The sequence below is a fragment of the Pseudorasbora parva genome, chromosome 16 (genome assembly GCF_024679245.1).
Source record: "Pseudorasbora parva isolate DD20220531a chromosome 16, ASM2467924v1, whole genome shotgun sequence".
Lineage (NCBI taxonomy): Eukaryota > Metazoa > Chordata > Actinopteri > Cypriniformes > Gobionidae > Pseudorasbora > Pseudorasbora parva.
This window is the reverse complement of record NC_090187.1, coordinates 37,560,737-37,577,597: the sequence shown is the minus strand read 5'-3', so window position 1 is coordinate 37,577,597 and position 16,861 is coordinate 37,560,737. Positions and strand designations below refer to the sequence as shown.

The window sequence follows — 16,861 nt, the reverse complement described above, 5'->3', positions numbered from 1 at the left end:
GAGAGAGAGAGAGAGAGAGAGAGAGAGAGAGAGAGAGAGACTGCTGTTGTGTATTTTGTCCTACAGGCAACTATGGCAGGACGAATCAGTAGGCCTCAGGACAAAACTCGCTGTCACAGGAGATGGAGAGCCCGGCCAAGCACATTGACTGATTGTTAGCATTAGCGACTGTGAGTGTGATTAATATGCTAGCTCCTGCTGTAACTCTCCGGGAAAAAAGAGTGAGAGAGAGGGAGAGGCAGAGCAAGATGCGTGTTGCTTAAAAACTAAACAGAGGTGACTATATATATCGCCCTCTATTTTAAAGCTGAGAGTGCCTAGACCAGGCATGCGGGCCGCTGAGGCAGAATGAATGGCTGTGCGATTCCAGGTGCGAGTACATTAATTTTTCAAGCCTAAATAAGACTGACTATGTAAGCAGGCCTTAATGAGCTTGTTGTGTGGGTTGCTGAGAGAGACAGAGACTGAGACTTTCAGCGGTGCTCACACGTAATTGCTACACTACTATGATGTTTTTTTTTTCCTACACTTTTCGAAGCCCCCCAGCATCTGCTTGTTTGTAACAACTCACAATGCCAGTCCCCTGCTAACACACGATGCTGCTTAAACAGTGAGAGCTGTACTCAGCCACAAGCTGTTGTGCCATTCCATAGACAATAACTCGGATGCAATAATCCTTGCAGTAATGTATTAAACTTGTTTTAAAATGTAGTTTTTAATGATCTTTAATTATGTTGTAGCGCAGTTCTTAAAACCGGACCCATATATGTTGTTTAACTTTACGAATGAACATTATCAACTTTTGTTGACAAACTCTGAGTAATACAAATTAATGATGGCCATTGGCTACTAGTCCTATGAAAAATACACTTAATTAAGCCATAGAACATTCTGCTATTAATTGGGTAGTTGATATGAATTAATTTTGGGAAGTATTATGGTGTGGCATCTAAAAATATGTATTAAATGTATTCTGCTAATCTTTTTTTCTTATTATAAATAAATTACACACGGATACAAATTTTCCATGCAAAATTTCAAATAAAAAACATGTTAGTTAAATCTGAACTATGTAATTTTTCCGTCTGAGGAAGGCACCTATTCAAAACAAATGCATAGTTTGATGACGCCAAGTTTGGCGCAGATTCTTGGGATCTGTGGTTTTCACCTCGCAGCTGGTGGAAAATAGGACTCAGAAATCATGTTCATGGATGCAGTTATTAAAGGGGTCATAATCCCATTTTTTGTACAAGTTAATATGATTCTTTAGTGTCTAAATGAAAACTTTGTAATATACTTTAATTAAAAATTTTCATTAGTTTTGTAAGAAAACACTCATTTTACCTGGTCAAAACCAGCTCTGTTTTCTGCAAGCCATTTCAGGGAATACGGCTTTAAATGATAATGAACTTTGCTCACCCCGCCCCTCTGTTCTGTGGGGCACTTTCACTCACTCACTCACTCACTCACTCACTCACTCACTCACTCACTCACTCACTCACTCACTCACTCACTCACTCACTCACTCACTCACTCACTCACTCACTCACTCACTCACTCACTCACTCACTCACTCACTCACTCACTCACTCACTCACTCACTCACTCACTCACTCACTCACACACACACACACACACACACACACACACACACACACACACACACACACACACACACACAATCAACGTGGTTTAAAATTATGACGTTACTATGTGCATTCGCTCAGCGGTTGCTGTGACACTTGTTGCACACTGCTAAGAGTAAAGCGCTTCTACCAAATAAAAGACGTCCCGGTTCCTTGGTTAAAATAGCAGTTTTCTTACAATTTACAACAACGCTGGCCTAGGGCTGGGCGATATGACGAAATATATCGTCTGGACGATAGAAAATGTCTATCGTTTTACATAAGGCTCTATCGCTTACGCCACGATAAGGCGTTTATGACCTCACGCCACGGCATGCCCATGCACGCTGCAATACATAAACAAACATGGAGGAAGACGGTAGTAGACGCGGTTCAGACCAGGGTAATTCTCAGAGTAATTATGCCAGAATAGTGGCATAAGTGCTCAAAACAAACTTCAGACACAGACGCTGCAATGGGCTTTTACGCGTGGCACACCATATAGCCATATATTGAAATATTTTAATGGCAGGTGTAGGGATTGCGAAAACTAAACATTTTCTTGACCGACCACTGAGCCTCATTAGCCGGTTGAAACCGGTTAACCGATTAGCTTAAAATATGCTGCGCTCTTTGAAATAACAGCCGCGAGCCGCGCTCCCTCTGTCTCTCTCTCACTCACACACACACGCACGCACGCGCGCCCTGTCCTAGCGCTGCCGCCTCCCTTCCACTCACGTCACTTTTTTAAAATCCCCCACAGCGCGAAACACGAGTCCCGCAAACGCGCCGCAGAGGAGCTTGTTTGTAATCAGAGGACAAATGGCTCCTTAGTTTCGAAATGGTTTGGATACAAGGTGATCGCGTTGAAAAATAAAGGCGTTTGTCCAGCGTTAGAAGCTCATTTGAATCATTGCCGCGGCTCATTTAAGAAAATGACAGCTCCGAAGAGTACGCCACTTTAGTTCGAGGTAGTGCTAACAATAATAAAGAAAGACGATCAACACCTTATGTGTTACCACTGAAATGAAGATGTAATATATTTCCAAATGTAAGCCCATCTTATGCGGAATGCACGCTTCATACTGTCGTCTGCTCTGGCTCTAACCTCGAGTGTTTACTTTTTGCAAACCTTGTGAGCGCGCAAACCCAAACGCTGTAACCTCGTGCCAAATGTTTTTATCGGTTTATTAAGTACAACAGGCGAGTTATGAAAAATTGAGTGCGAGGGATATGTTCAATCACACAAAAACATTTTGGATTGAAACGGCCAACTGTAGTAGCGTTTAGTCCACTGTCTATAGTAGCCTAATTTAGAGATCACTTTTTTTATTTATTTTAACCGACAACTTTGATCGGTTAACGTTGATACGGTCAGCCATCGGTCAAACGTTCATCGGTTAACATCCCTAGGCAGGTGTTAACTTTACCAACTGTCTTGCTTTAAAAAAAGGTTCTAAATAAAATAAAAATGTAGTCCATACTACCTTTATTTGTTTTGTATATAATTTCAAACTGCATTTCCACATTGCAATTTTGCATAGACTATTCATAAACTGAATTAACAGAAAAATTGCTATATCGTTATGTATATCGTTATCGGGATATCAAATGAGCTATATCGGGATATGAAATTTTGGCCATATCGCCCAGCCCTACGCTGGCCTAGTGTTTTTTTGGATATTTTACTGCAAAAATACTACATAGTGCACCTTTAACATTAACTAACAATAAACAATACTTCAACACTTAAAAATCTTAGTGACAGAAATCTCAGCAATTATGAATACACTTTTAAGATCAAAAGTATCTGTTAACATTAGTTAATACACTCTGAACTAACAAGAACATAACCTTATTATCTAACATTAACAAAAGCACTTTTTTTTTGTTTTGTTAGTTAGTTAATGCATTAACTAATCTTAACAAATAGGACCTTATTGTAAAGTGTTAATTTATTAATATTTGTTTAATTAATTTCCTTTTTTAGTTTTTTTAAATAAATATTTAAAGGGGTACTTCAGCGCTGGGAAGATGAATCTGTATTTAAACTGGGTCATCCCTGTAGTAGAAATGTGTTTTTTTTTTTTTTTTTTTTTTTTTTTTTTTTTTTTACTTTGGTGCCTTCTAGACTGAGAAAAGACAGAAAATGTATTTTTGTCTCATGGGGATGAAAGACTACAATTCCCAGAATGCTTCGCTGCCCTGTGAGGCCATTCCCAAAGCCACCAACTTTTTGTGATTACTGTGACCTGAGTTGGAGAAGACACTACAATTAAAAACTGAACGTGTCTGTTCAATATAATGAGTGAGTCACCACGCGAGTATCACAGCACTGAGCACTAACTGCAGGAGTCAGATAAATGAGCTGATGAGCTTTCGTGATGAGAGCTGAGGTTATCGCTACTACACTCGCAGCATACATTCACAACGAGAATTCAGTCTGGCGCGTTTCAGTTCATGCCTTTGCAAGCTTAACTTTCATAGAAATTAATTTGAGAAGTTAAAAGACTTACTTTGCTCACCATAGCTCTGTTTAAATGAGTGCCTGTGGCTGAGCTGAGCTCTGAGTGTGATCTCCCATTCCCCATGAGTGGGTTCAAAACATGTGGAAATGGCTCCCTCTTTAGCCTTTGGCCAAACATTCCTCCTATGATGCAAATATCGTCAATTTGCATCATAGGAGGACTTTTTCCAGAAATAAAATGCATAAATCTCTCGTCTCCGGGGGTTATGAGGGGGGAAGCACAATCATTAGAGTATACCGTAAATCCTCTAATATAGGCCCCGGGCCTTTATTTTACTGAAGCACATCGCGGTCCAGGCCTTTATTGGCCAGAATTAGAGGCAGGCCTCAATTTCTATTTGAGCAAATCAAACTACCAGTGAAATGAATAAAAAGGAGATTTTGCGTCTATTTCAACCTATAAAATACTAGGTTCATTTATTGAAAACGTACAGTTACCATAACATTATGGTATGCATACAGAACATTAACCACAAATACCGGTAATTCAGGCTAAATTCCAGTGTAGAAATAGGGTAACAATTACGTAGCAAACATAGGCTACCAGAAGGGCATTGTAAACACTTAACCATACACGGTGATAATTATGTTGTTGATTCATAACAAAAGACACAACAGACACCTTACTGCTCCAAAGTTTAACCATTCCGGTCTCGTTTGGTTTGAAGTAAAAAAAAAAAAAATCCTCCAATTCTGTTTAATCCTCGTGCTCCTCCTCTTCATCTCTCCCTGTAAACTCCTCATCACTCGCGCCAGCCTCTACAACAAGTTCGTTATTGTACAGCTCTTCTTCGTCCTCCTCATGTTCCGCTGTGCGTCTGTTATCCTCGCGCAGGCAATTGAAAAGTCTTCACGTTACTTGCGACCTGATGGATGGGTTCTCTCCCACGTCAACGCTATTTTTTTTAAGTCCTTTTTGTAGAATTTTGCATCGCTGCTCTTTCTTTATCACACAACTGCAAATTAAAGGCTAAGTGAATAGGTAAACACACTTCATGAAGTCACAGGCGCGAGCCACGTCACATACACGAGACAGCCTATTGCCTTAACACAGCTGTCAATAAAACATGCAAAAAATTTTTTTTTTTTAAATTTGACTGTAAAAAACTTTTTATTTATTCCAGTATTTGAGATGTTGTAATAATTTTGTAATTATGTTAAAATAATTTAAACAACTGTTATTTAACAAATATTATTATATTTGTATAATAAACTGAGGGGGCTATTATATTTGTATAATAAACCTGTCATCATAGTGGGCTGGCTACGACCCTGATGTTGAGGCCTGCCCAGAAAAACGTTGGTTCTAATAATAGCCCGGCCGCTATTCACAAAACTAATATATGCTGGCTTTTGCTTGAATATGCTCGTGTCATGTTTGCTTGTTTGTCCATTTGCAATCGTATTGTCATACACTTCAGCTATGAAAAAGACTCATTAAGTTCCCCATCCTATAAACCACTTCAAGCGTCACTGCGCAGTGTGTCTGAAAAGTAAGATAATAAACTCCTAATATGTTTGTTTCCTTTGGTTCCTCTTTTAGTGATCAATATAACCCTCCAGTCTTGTCATAATTGTAATATATTCGTTAGCTGGTCTATCATGCTCATGCAAACGAGTTGTTCATGAGAACTGTTTTTGTGTTTTTGGGATGTAAGGGATGACTTTTTCACTGAAAATTTGACCTGGATTACCATAGTAACACACATTGCTTTCATTTATTGATGACATCGTACCCTCGGCCGGCTGGCACAGCAGATTCTGCCATAGTCGTTGCCTGTGTTTCGTACGCATGTGTGGGGCGGAGCTATCAAAATAGGGGCGTGTTTGTTTTGGTGGTTTGAAATATCAACATCGGTTACCAGAAAGGACTTTCCCCACCTTTAATGATTATATCTTAAGTGTGTGTGAGAATGAATTTTGGGATTGTATCAACAGTCAGAGGAGAATGGTCTTCAAGTATTACTCAATTATCAATTACCCACTCAATTATGTCTGTGTGTCTGTCCAACACACAATAATTACTAATTGCTATTTAGTAAATATTTTTAAAGTCTATGAATCCCAGTGTTGTTAATCCCAGTTATCTTATTAATAATTTTATTTCAATGTCTGATCAGTTTTACACCATCATGTCACTGAGTGAGAATTTGCAAGTTTTAAATATGCACAGGGTAGTTCTACCTGCTTTTACCCATCTGGGCACATTACCGACCTATCACCTCAAAGTCAAAATAATGAATAGCACTCTATTTTTACACTAAATAAACCAAATTGATTGCACTTTACAAACACGGGCCGTTGTTACATAGATCCGGACAGCTACGAATACTGATTCACGGTTGAGTCTGTTCAAGTCTATGAATGATTCAGCAGAACAAAAGGGTTCTTGATGACACCGATTCGTTTGAAATTTTTCATCCAGCCAGCTTGTTGTCCCAGCGTCTGCAGTGGGTTCATCTGTGTGCCACCGATCCAAGGTTCAACACCTCCCCAGTCAACCCTACAGAGGAAAGAGGCCTGCCAGAATGAGAAATGATGCTGTGGTGCCGTGATTATTAGGATTAATTGTCTTTTAGTAGTGTGTCAGAGCATGTTGGCCAAAGTAGAGGCAGTCACAGATAATGAGGGCCATTGAGGGGGCTTATTGTTTTCTCTTAAACCACACTACAACAGAGGCATGTTTTAAAAGTCCTGTGAACAGTACTCCTTCGACTTTACAGTTAGTGCCAAAGAAAAACAAGTCTTTGAATATGACGGTGAGATGTAGAAATGCAGTCACTCTCCTTTGTGAAAGTATAAATGCATAACTTATGGGATCACTGATAGTTTAAGATGATGCATAATGTTGAAACGGCTTTCTTCCGCCCACCCCCCAATCCGAACACCTGGCACAGTCATAGGCAGCCGTGAGATAATGTGACCTCTGCACTTCAGTACGTTCCTCTTGACCTCCTACACGTCATCATCCTTGATTATCTTAACAGCCTGAACCCCTTATGCACTGGGCTGTGATCGCCCATGAAGTCGAATCCTGACAGAGATTCATGAGCGACGTCTTTTGTCTGGGATTGCTCAGGAGGGAATTATAGGGGTTTTACAGTCACAGCTCTTATGCTCCACATGACAGCGCGCACCTGGACTGTTTAAACAAACATAAATGAGGAATTTGTATAGATGGACTCACGAGTTGCATTTGGTCTATTTGCAGGCTCTTGTCGTCAGTATGTCACGCATGTGTGCCAGTATGTATGATGGTTGCTTATTCTGTGCATTTAATAATATAATTGATCAAAACGCCAATTTTTGGATTAATGATATGACCTTTTTTTGTTTGAGTAGTATGGTATTTTTATTTTTTTTATTATTTCTCAGAAAAAAAGACGTGCTTATTAATATTTAAAAGAAAAAAAACAACATACAGAAGAAATTAAAAACATGAAACTGGAAAATGACTATTGATTGTCTTGAGTTCAATATGTCTCTTAAACGATCAGATAATTTGACTTTTTTAGTACTATTTTAATTTGTAAAATGTAATGTTTGTGAATGAATACCTTTTAAATAATTTAAAGTAAGTTTTATTTAAAATAATGGTACTTACCACGTTATTATTATTATTATTATTATTTTTTATTTTTTTTACTTTGTTAGACGATATGCATTTTTGGAATGAATTTAAACTTTTCTTGTTTACTGTAATACCATGTACTCCATCATTTGTGTATGTGTATATATATATATGTGTTGAGATCGGGTGACTGTGGGGGCCATTTTAGTACAGTGAACTCATTGTCATGTTCAAGAAACCAATTTGAAATTATTTGAGCTTTGTGACATGGTGCATTATCCTGCTGGAAGCAGCCATCAGAGGATGGGTACATGGTTGTCATAAAGCGATGGACATAGTCAGAAACAATGCACCGGTAGATTGTGGCATTTAAACGATGCCCAATTGGCACTGAGGGGCCACACCATTACACCACTACCACCAGCCTGCACAGTGGTAACAAGGCATGATGTATCCATGTTCTCATTCTGTTTACACCAAATTCTGACTCTACCATCTGAATGTCTCAACAGAAATCGAGACTCATCAGACCAGGCAACATTTTTCCAGTCTTCAGCTGTCCAATTTTGGTGAGCACCGCACCATCCCACTCACCCTTAAAATTCACTCAGTGCTCACCCTATAAATTATTTTATTCCCGACGTACCCGATTGATCCGGTTAAATTTTGATTTCGTTTCCAGAATATCTCTTTTAAATTTCCCTTACAGACACTGGGGATAGGATATGATGTCCATGCAAGAATTTATTTTTCTTATCATACTCAACTCCATAGCTTAAAAAATTTGACAGACAAAAATAGGCTAAATCAAATATAGACCAAAAATATAACTTGTTTAACATCTGAATCAACAGAAATTTAAATTAACAGCTAAACCAGAAGAAAACACTTTTCAAAACTTTTATTGCGCTGAGCGGGAGAAGCTGATGGAGATGGACTGGGATGGGAAATAATGCACAATAGAGACCCTGGTAAGGCCTAAGTGAGACATCATCATCTGGGATGATCAGGTCATATTTCCACTGTCCGCAGGTTTGCGGGGCTAAATTGGTCGTTAAAAAGCTCTTAAAAAAAAAAAAAAAATTATGCTCCATTTTTCTTTTTAAAATCTCCTCACGAACATCGACCACTGTCAGTTGTCACAAACCTGCTAGGCCATTAATGACGCTTGGTTCATTGTTGCCAATGCTGGAATGGGGTTGCATTTAGGCTACTGTTGCTTTGGGGTGTTTGTAGCCTAGTCTAGTCCACAGGTTAAGTTGTCTTTACTTAAGCAATATTTCTGCCTTCCGCGCACCGCGTTGTGGGATATTTTTTGGCCCATTTTGGCCATGATTCCGCTACTTTTGATTAGCAATTGGAGGGGTTTTGTTATTCAGACCTGGCAACCCTGTCCCTTGGTTTGTCCTTTGTGCCGCTTCGTGCACTTTGAAGGGCGTGGCCTGCCCTGGCCTTCCAAGTGCGCACCTTTCACTTTGAGACAGCTATTGTTTTTGGAAGGGACTTCCAAAAAAACACATTTTAAAACTTTCTGACTGCAAAATGTTAAACCTCTGTGTCTGTGTCTGTGTGTGTGTGTGTGTGTGTGTGTGTGTGTGTGTGTGTGTGTGTATGTATGTTATAAATCATATAAAAAGCAACAACTGAAAACTATTTTTTCTAGAAATCTTTTAAAATAATAATAAAAATAATAATATATAAAACTTAAAAAACAATAGTTTTCCTCTTGTTTAACATGGATTATTTTACAGCATGCCATTGACCCTTTTAACAACCTGTCTTAGTGAAGCTGTTTAGAACCTTCTCAAAGTCAAATTGACAATTTCTGAGGAAAGTTGCAAATAGATGCTTCACTGCAAACAAAGCATCCAAACAGCTGTCACTTCCAGGGCTGTTCATTCATCATTATTAGATAATATGCAGGGAATGGCCCCTGAAAACCTCTATTACCTCTCTGTACTCTGCGCAAGTGCAGCACTGATAACAGATGAGACCAGGCCCGATGTGAAATTAAATTACTTTTTTTTTTATATACTGGTTGCAATTAATGGTGGTAAAAGGCAGTGTAGTCTCACTGCTTTTAGGTATGTCTCCTATCATCCCCTCCAGGGATGGCCCTATCAACTGAAGGCCTCTGCGTGCAGACTAGTAATTTGCATCTGTTCTTGTTCCTGGGGACCTTTTCAGTAACAAAAAAAAAAAAAAAAAACTTTAAACACGTTAAGAAAATGTCTGTCATTTTAATGCTATTAATTTTGCACCTGATTAAGCGGGTCTGCTTGACACTTGTCAAAAACGCTACTTTAGTGTAAGCGTACAAAGCACTTAGGGGGTGTATGTGATTAGGGCCTAAAATCGACATTCAAAAAACCGTCAAAGACATTTTGAAGTTGTCTTTGATATGATTTCTCAGCAGCTGATGTTGTTCGTGTTAATTTGATTTTGAGTGATTGCTGTCTGTGTCTGGCTGTTCAATTAAACTAGTCCTCTGGAATCTAGATTGACGGCTCCTTAACATGACAGCGCTACATTACATCAATTTACTCTCCCCCCACCCCCCAGACATTATACTGCATTGCTGCAGCATTTTGAGGTGTTTTTCTAGAAGATATTTTAATTTAAACTGAATGGTGGTTGTTCAAAAGAAGGTTTCACTTTATTTTGATGATCTCTTGATGGTCAACAGAATACATCTGCCATCTTCCATCCATGACAGTGCGACTCCTGTGACCTGTCCCTGAACCCTCAGGTGCGCAAGCGCACCCACTCGCAAAGCAGACAGGCTATATATTTATATATTTTTATGTTTAACATGAAGTACAGGCCTTCCCTGTACGTCACCTAGCAGCAGCACAGCGGCGTGGCACACGTTTCTGGTGTGCAAAGACATAGAAAACACCACACAGCTGACACGCAACAGAAACGCCATGCTCACGGCACGCAGCCAGTGTGTAGCCGGCCTTATAGTCAGTAATAATATAGTTAGATAATAATTTGTTACATTTATATAGCGCTTTTTCTAGGCTCTCAAAGCACTTTACATAGAAAGGGGAATCTCCTCAACCACCACCAATGTGCAGCATCCACTTGGATGATGCGACGGCAGCCATATTGCGGCAGAACGCTCACCACACACCAGCTGATTGGTGAAAAGGAGACAGAGTGATTAGGCCAATCATTATATGGGGATTATTAGGAGGCCATGATGGACAGGGGCCAATGGGCAGATTTGGCCCGGATGCCGGGGTTACACCCTACTCTTTATCGAAGGACATCCTGGGATTTTTAACAACCACAGAGAGTCGGGACCTCGGTTTAACGTCTCATCCGAAGGATGGTGCTATTTGACCGTACAGTGTCCCCATCAGTATACTGGGGTGTTAGGACCCACACAGACCACAGGGTGAGCACCCCCTGCTGGCCTCACTAACACTTCTTCCAGCAGCTACCTGGTTTTCTCACTTGGTCTCCCATCCAGTTACTGACCGGGCTCAGCCCTGCTTAGCTTCAGTGGGAAACCAGTCTTGGGCTACAGGGTGATATGGCTGCTGGTTAGAATGTCTGTGGGGGAGCATTAAAAAGGGTTAGCAGATATTAAGCAGACAGTCTAATAATACTCTAATGAGAGTTAGTTGACATGTAGTTGCAAAGTTATGTATAGTCAACGGAATGTTCAAAAGGGACCATCAAAATAAAGGGTTACCCAAAAGGCTTCTCGAATATTCTATTTTTGACCAGTCGAGAGCTGCAACATCCCCATAGAATGGCAGTTTTAGCATAAACATAATTTTTGCACAGTTAAGCTTTGGGACTTTAGTGTTCAGTGTACAATTCAATTCTAAAATAAATATCCGTATGGCTATTTCTGTCAATATTACACTATTTAAGCAGAGCACATTTATTATGGTTTTGGAACTCATTCCCAAATGCAGTTCCCTCAGGTCAGTTGATAACATTGACACTTAATGAAGGCAGCGAACATGCACAAATCAGGGACTGTTTTTCTCTCTCAGGCTTTTAAAGGGGAGTCAAGGATGCAGGCTTTCCCTGCCCAACTCTACCCTGCAGTGTAACTACGCGCTCCAAATTCTAAAGAGTGGTTCAAATGCCAAATTGTGCTTTTCTGAGACATATTGCCCACACCATGTGGTAACATCGCTGTTTGTGTGTATGCATGTTTGTGCTTATACAGTGGGCTGGTGTCGGCACAACAGATAGTCACGAACCTAGAGGATTCGGTTTACCATTTCAAAGATGCCTGTTTTTTTTTTTCTCTCTAAAGTTTACACACACGCTCGCAAGCGCACTCCCACATGCTGCTTCCTCGGCTTATTGACGTGCAACGTGGGCTGCCGAAGCTGGCGCGAACAGATGGGAGGAACAAACCAGCGCAAAATAAAGTTAAACTAGAACAAAATGACTGCACGAGTGCTGCGGCCGCCCTTTGTTTGCCAGGAAGGTGATCCTCAGCATCTGGGGTTGATGGAACTCATGATTAAAATTACCAGAGGGAATGATTAATATCTTCTTAAAGCGCAAACTTCCAGCTTATCAATCATCTCATTACACCGCAAAAGTTAATTGTCTGCGGGGAGGGTGGGGGTCCCTGAACCGTGAAAAAGTGTCCCGCCCCTCGACATGTTTACTTACAACAGGACAGACCTGGGAACTCAACTTGTTTATCTGCGAGAGTCGATATCAGGCTCAGGGGTATGGCATGTTTCTCTCAAATGTTGAGGTAACAATGGGCTACATGTAAAAGTATCATATTGCGCTCTGTAATTTGAAGTATTTGCTGTTCACAAGTAACGACTGTGTGAAAATTGTTTTGAGTTCCACCTCATTGGTTTCCATATTTTTGTTAAAACATGGGCTAGAAACGGATGTATTTTACTGTTGTGCTTGTAGTGTCTCACGCATGACACGGCGCTCTAAAAATGTGGGGCTCAAGTCAAAAGAAGTTCAACTTCAACGTATCTTTTGCAGGTGTGTTATGAATGTAGATTGGTGTCAGATAGGACGGTTCTGGTGTCTCGGCCGAGGATACGAGGGGGTCTCTCCTCACTCCGCGGCCTGGCGTGCCCTTGCCTCGCCTCCCTCCCCCTGGCTGCCGGTGTGTCCTCCTCTTTGCCCTCTCTGCTCTGCTGCGCTCGCTCCCGTCTCTCTCCCCCACCTCTCTCTGCGTGCCTGCACTGCTTGAGCCAGCTGCTCCCACTTCATCTTCTGCAGCGTCACTAGCTGGGGTATTAATCATGTTTTTCGAGGGGGACACTCTGCTATTTATCTCTCTGACACTTCCAGCATTCGGAGCCCCGTTGCTGGGCACAGCCCATTGAGTAGTAAGATTACACATTACCGCGCTCCATTGCCTCTCCCTGCCCTCTCCATTGACTGGCTGTTCAACAGTGGCATTGCGCTCGCACCATTGGACATAATTTATGCCTTACATGTATGAAAAAGCCCATACCGGTCCTTTTTCTCTCTGCTCTCCCATCTAAGCGCTTTAAGTTGAGCTTAAACGTAGCATGTGGGCCTGTAATTGTTGCTATCCGTCTGTGCCCGAACTACTGTACATCAGCAGGCACTCAGGCTAATATCACCATTACTGTATGTTTACTCACAGCGATGGCACAGAGCAGACCGAGAGATATGAGGCATCAAGCATGTTAGACGGTACTCACTTAGCGGCAGACTGCCAACACGCGGTTGGCCTTTTATACAAGCTGTTAGGTGGGTTCTGTCAGTTCAAGTCTGTCAAGTGTTTTCCTTTACCTGGAAAAACTAAAATTCAGCACTACAGGAGTTTGTGAGCACGCCTTGACTCCAGGCGACGTGACGTTCAGAAGGCCTGTTTGATTATCGCCATTACACTTTGTTACACTGCATTGCTTTTGCATCCATGTATTTATAGCGAATAGACCTCTGTTGGGGGGTTTGGGAGGGGAGGAGCATGTGAATATAATTTCATCCCTCGTTCTCACCGTAATGGATCTATACTTGGAGAATGCTGTCCTTCTGGTTGCAATTGTGTATTAATGATTTCAGCGTGAGGGAATCTGTGGGAATTGAAGCATCTGTTAACTCCAATTACCTTGTGGTGACCTGCTTTCGTAGTCTGAAACAGCAATGAACCGAACTGCTGCGAGAGTAAATAATTCATGTGTTTGAGATCTTAAGCTCAATTTGCTGTTTGTGGTCTGTAAGGAACAATAATAATTTTTAGAAAATCAATTAAAATCAGCAGGATGCTGCTTATAATAAGTCATCATAGGCTTGATTCCCAGAGAGTTTGATTCTAGTTTGATTGAAAATTCTAGTTTTTGCTTTTCTAATTAACTTTTTGTAGTAAAAAAATTGCATTTTTAAAAACTTTTAATTTTGTTGAATTTAAACTTTGATTAATGCTGCTTTCTTGCTTTCAAATTGCATCCTGTTTGCTACAAATTCAATTCAGGAGCACGCATTCTCAATTCATTTTCAATTCATTTCTGAATGGTGCACAACTAATTGCATCAACTGATAAAATTTGTACCTTGAATTAAATGCAAGCAGGATTGCAAAGTTTCAGAAAATTTTAGAAATGTTCATAAAGCTTCCAAAAATTCTGGAAAGTTTCTGGAAACATTGCAACCGTAAATGCATCACTGTGCATTAGTGTTCAAAATTTGGGGATTTTTTTATGTTTCTGAAAGAAGTTCCTATGCTCATTAAAGCTGCATCATAACTAATAAACATTAATATTGTTACATTTTATTTTAAATATATAAATCTATTTTTAAAATCTTGGTGCTCAAGTAACATTTCTATCAATGTTGAAGACAGTTGTGATATTTAATATTTGTCAGAAAGTTCAAAAGAACAACATTTATTTAAGATTTTTTTTTTACACTGGTAAATGACATCACTAGTTGTGTTTCCATCACCCTTCAAATTGCAAAAATTGAAATTGCGAATTGGAAACGCATCAATTTTGCAAAAACACCTATATATCGCAAAAACGTTTTTACTCTCGCATGAGGTGGTTTTGCAGGAATTGTTTGCAAAACTGCAATGGAAATAGTTTTTCCACATTTACAGGTTACCTGGTAGGATGACGGATTGCTGCCACATACATATTTTTTTCCAGTCAATTATGTCATCAGAACACAATGTTATGCGTTTCTTATCTCCTAATAAGGACAGTGGTGTTACTTTAACTTAGTAATGACGGACCCCAGTGCAGCCACAAATATCAACAATCCATAGGTTGATGAATCTGTATTTAAACTGGATCATTAATGTAGTAGAAATGTGAAATTATTTTTGAATTTGGTGCCTTCTAGACTGAGAAAAGACAGAAAATGTATTTTTGTCTCATGAGAATGGAAGACAACAAATCCCAGAATGCTTCGTTGCCCTACGAGGCCACTCCCAAAGCCACCGCTACTGGATTACTGTGACTGTGAGAACAGACACTACAAATAAATACTGAACTTGTCTGTTCAATATAATGAGTGAGTGGCCATCCTGACATTCTTGGTTTGCTTCTTATTTATTAAATATACAGGCAATTTGTTGATGAAACCTTGATCAAAATTAAAATACAATTTATACAAAACAAAATTCACTTCAAATAAGTTCTAGAAAATAAAACTCAATAAAGTATTCAAAATCATGTGACCCCAAGTCTCCAGACATATTGCGCATATATATATATTAGGGATGTCAATTTTCACAAATTCCCATGATCGATCGTCGTTTAAATTAACGATCAATTAATCGATTAATCGTTAACCATAATACTGAAATATGCGTCTACAGCAGTGGCTTATAGCCGACAGCATGACAGTAGGCCTATGTGCAATGCTGCTCAAAACGCCATGTTCTTCACCAAATGAATGAGAAGGATTTTTTTTTTATCTAAACAAAGAGCTATGGGATTGTAAAATTAGTCGATGTTATTTATAATTTAATTAAATGACTTATTTAATAACCAAATATAACATGTAATACAACACGAACGCCGCCTCAGATCTGTTATTCAGAATTTGTGGACGCACTTGCAAGAGCAACGTGCTGAAACGTCACCAAAACTCAGTTAATTCAAAACGATTTATTAAAATATTGTTTTCATTAATGTTATGTAATGTGACAGTCCCAATCATAGTTATTATTAGTCGTGCTGCTGTTTGAACTGCGTTAGCTGAAGCTGATGCGCTGAATCAACACTGGTTACACTGAAGCTCTTAGCGCATTATTTAACTCAACAAAAAGCTTCCTATATGAGATTAATCAGATTTATATAAAGTTAACAAAATATTACAAATTATATATCTTCACAAAATGATGCGAATGGACAAGTGAACTTGAATTTAGTTGCTGATATTCATATTCAGAATGGGAGACGCGTGGTGTTCACGCGCTCTAGGACGCTCTGAACACGGCACCTAAACCCAATGACTTTACAACCATTTATTAAAATAGCGTTCTCATTTCTGTTATATAATATGACTGTCCCAATCATCGTTATTATACATTGCTCTGTATGCGCTAAAGCCGAAGCACTGAATAAAAACCGGTAGCCATCACTGACTGAAGCCATTTGTTAGTGCGTTTTATTTCGCTGAAAGAAACGCATCCTATATGATTGATCACATATATAACGTCACAAAATAAATGTAATATTACAAATTACTTCAGCACAATCTGATGCGAATGCACAAGTGAACTTGAACTAAGTTAGATGCGCGAGTCAGAATGCGTGACATGTTGTGCACGCGCTCTTCCTGGATCAACACAATGAAACACACGGCAAATAAACCCAAATAATTAACAATCACAATGATTTATTACAATAGTGTTCTCATTAATGTTGTGTAATATGACAGTCCCAATCATAGTCATTATTAGTGCTTTTGGAGCTGCACGCTGAAGCTGATCATCGCCACGCTTTTACTACCGCTCACCTCTAACGTTAATTATTAACCAAATGCATCCGTATGAGATAAATCAGCTATAGATAGGCCTGCACAAAATAAACACAATATTACAACTTACATTTGCACAAAACAAACGGCTGCGAATGCACATGCAAGCTTGCAGTCATGATGAAGGTGTAACTCCAGCTGTAAAATGGTCCCAAATAGAATTCGGGCACGC

At 39.6% G+C, this 16,861-nt stretch overlaps 1 long non-coding RNA gene across 2 annotated transcripts in view; it reads left to right on the top strand.

The window, feature by feature from the left end:
- LOC137042956 (uncharacterized) overlaps positions 1-16,861 on the top strand; it is a 120,844-nt gene that overhangs the window by 18,101 nt on the left and 85,882 nt on the right. The window contains exon 2 of one of the 2 annotated variants that reach the window (XR_010898396.1): positions 8,236-8,292. The exons of the other annotated variant lie outside the window; for it this stretch is intronic. This is a non-coding gene — a long non-coding RNA (uncharacterized lncRNA). The remainder of the gene's footprint in view (positions 1-8,235; positions 8,293-16,861) is intronic. 2 annotated transcript variants of the gene reach the window in all.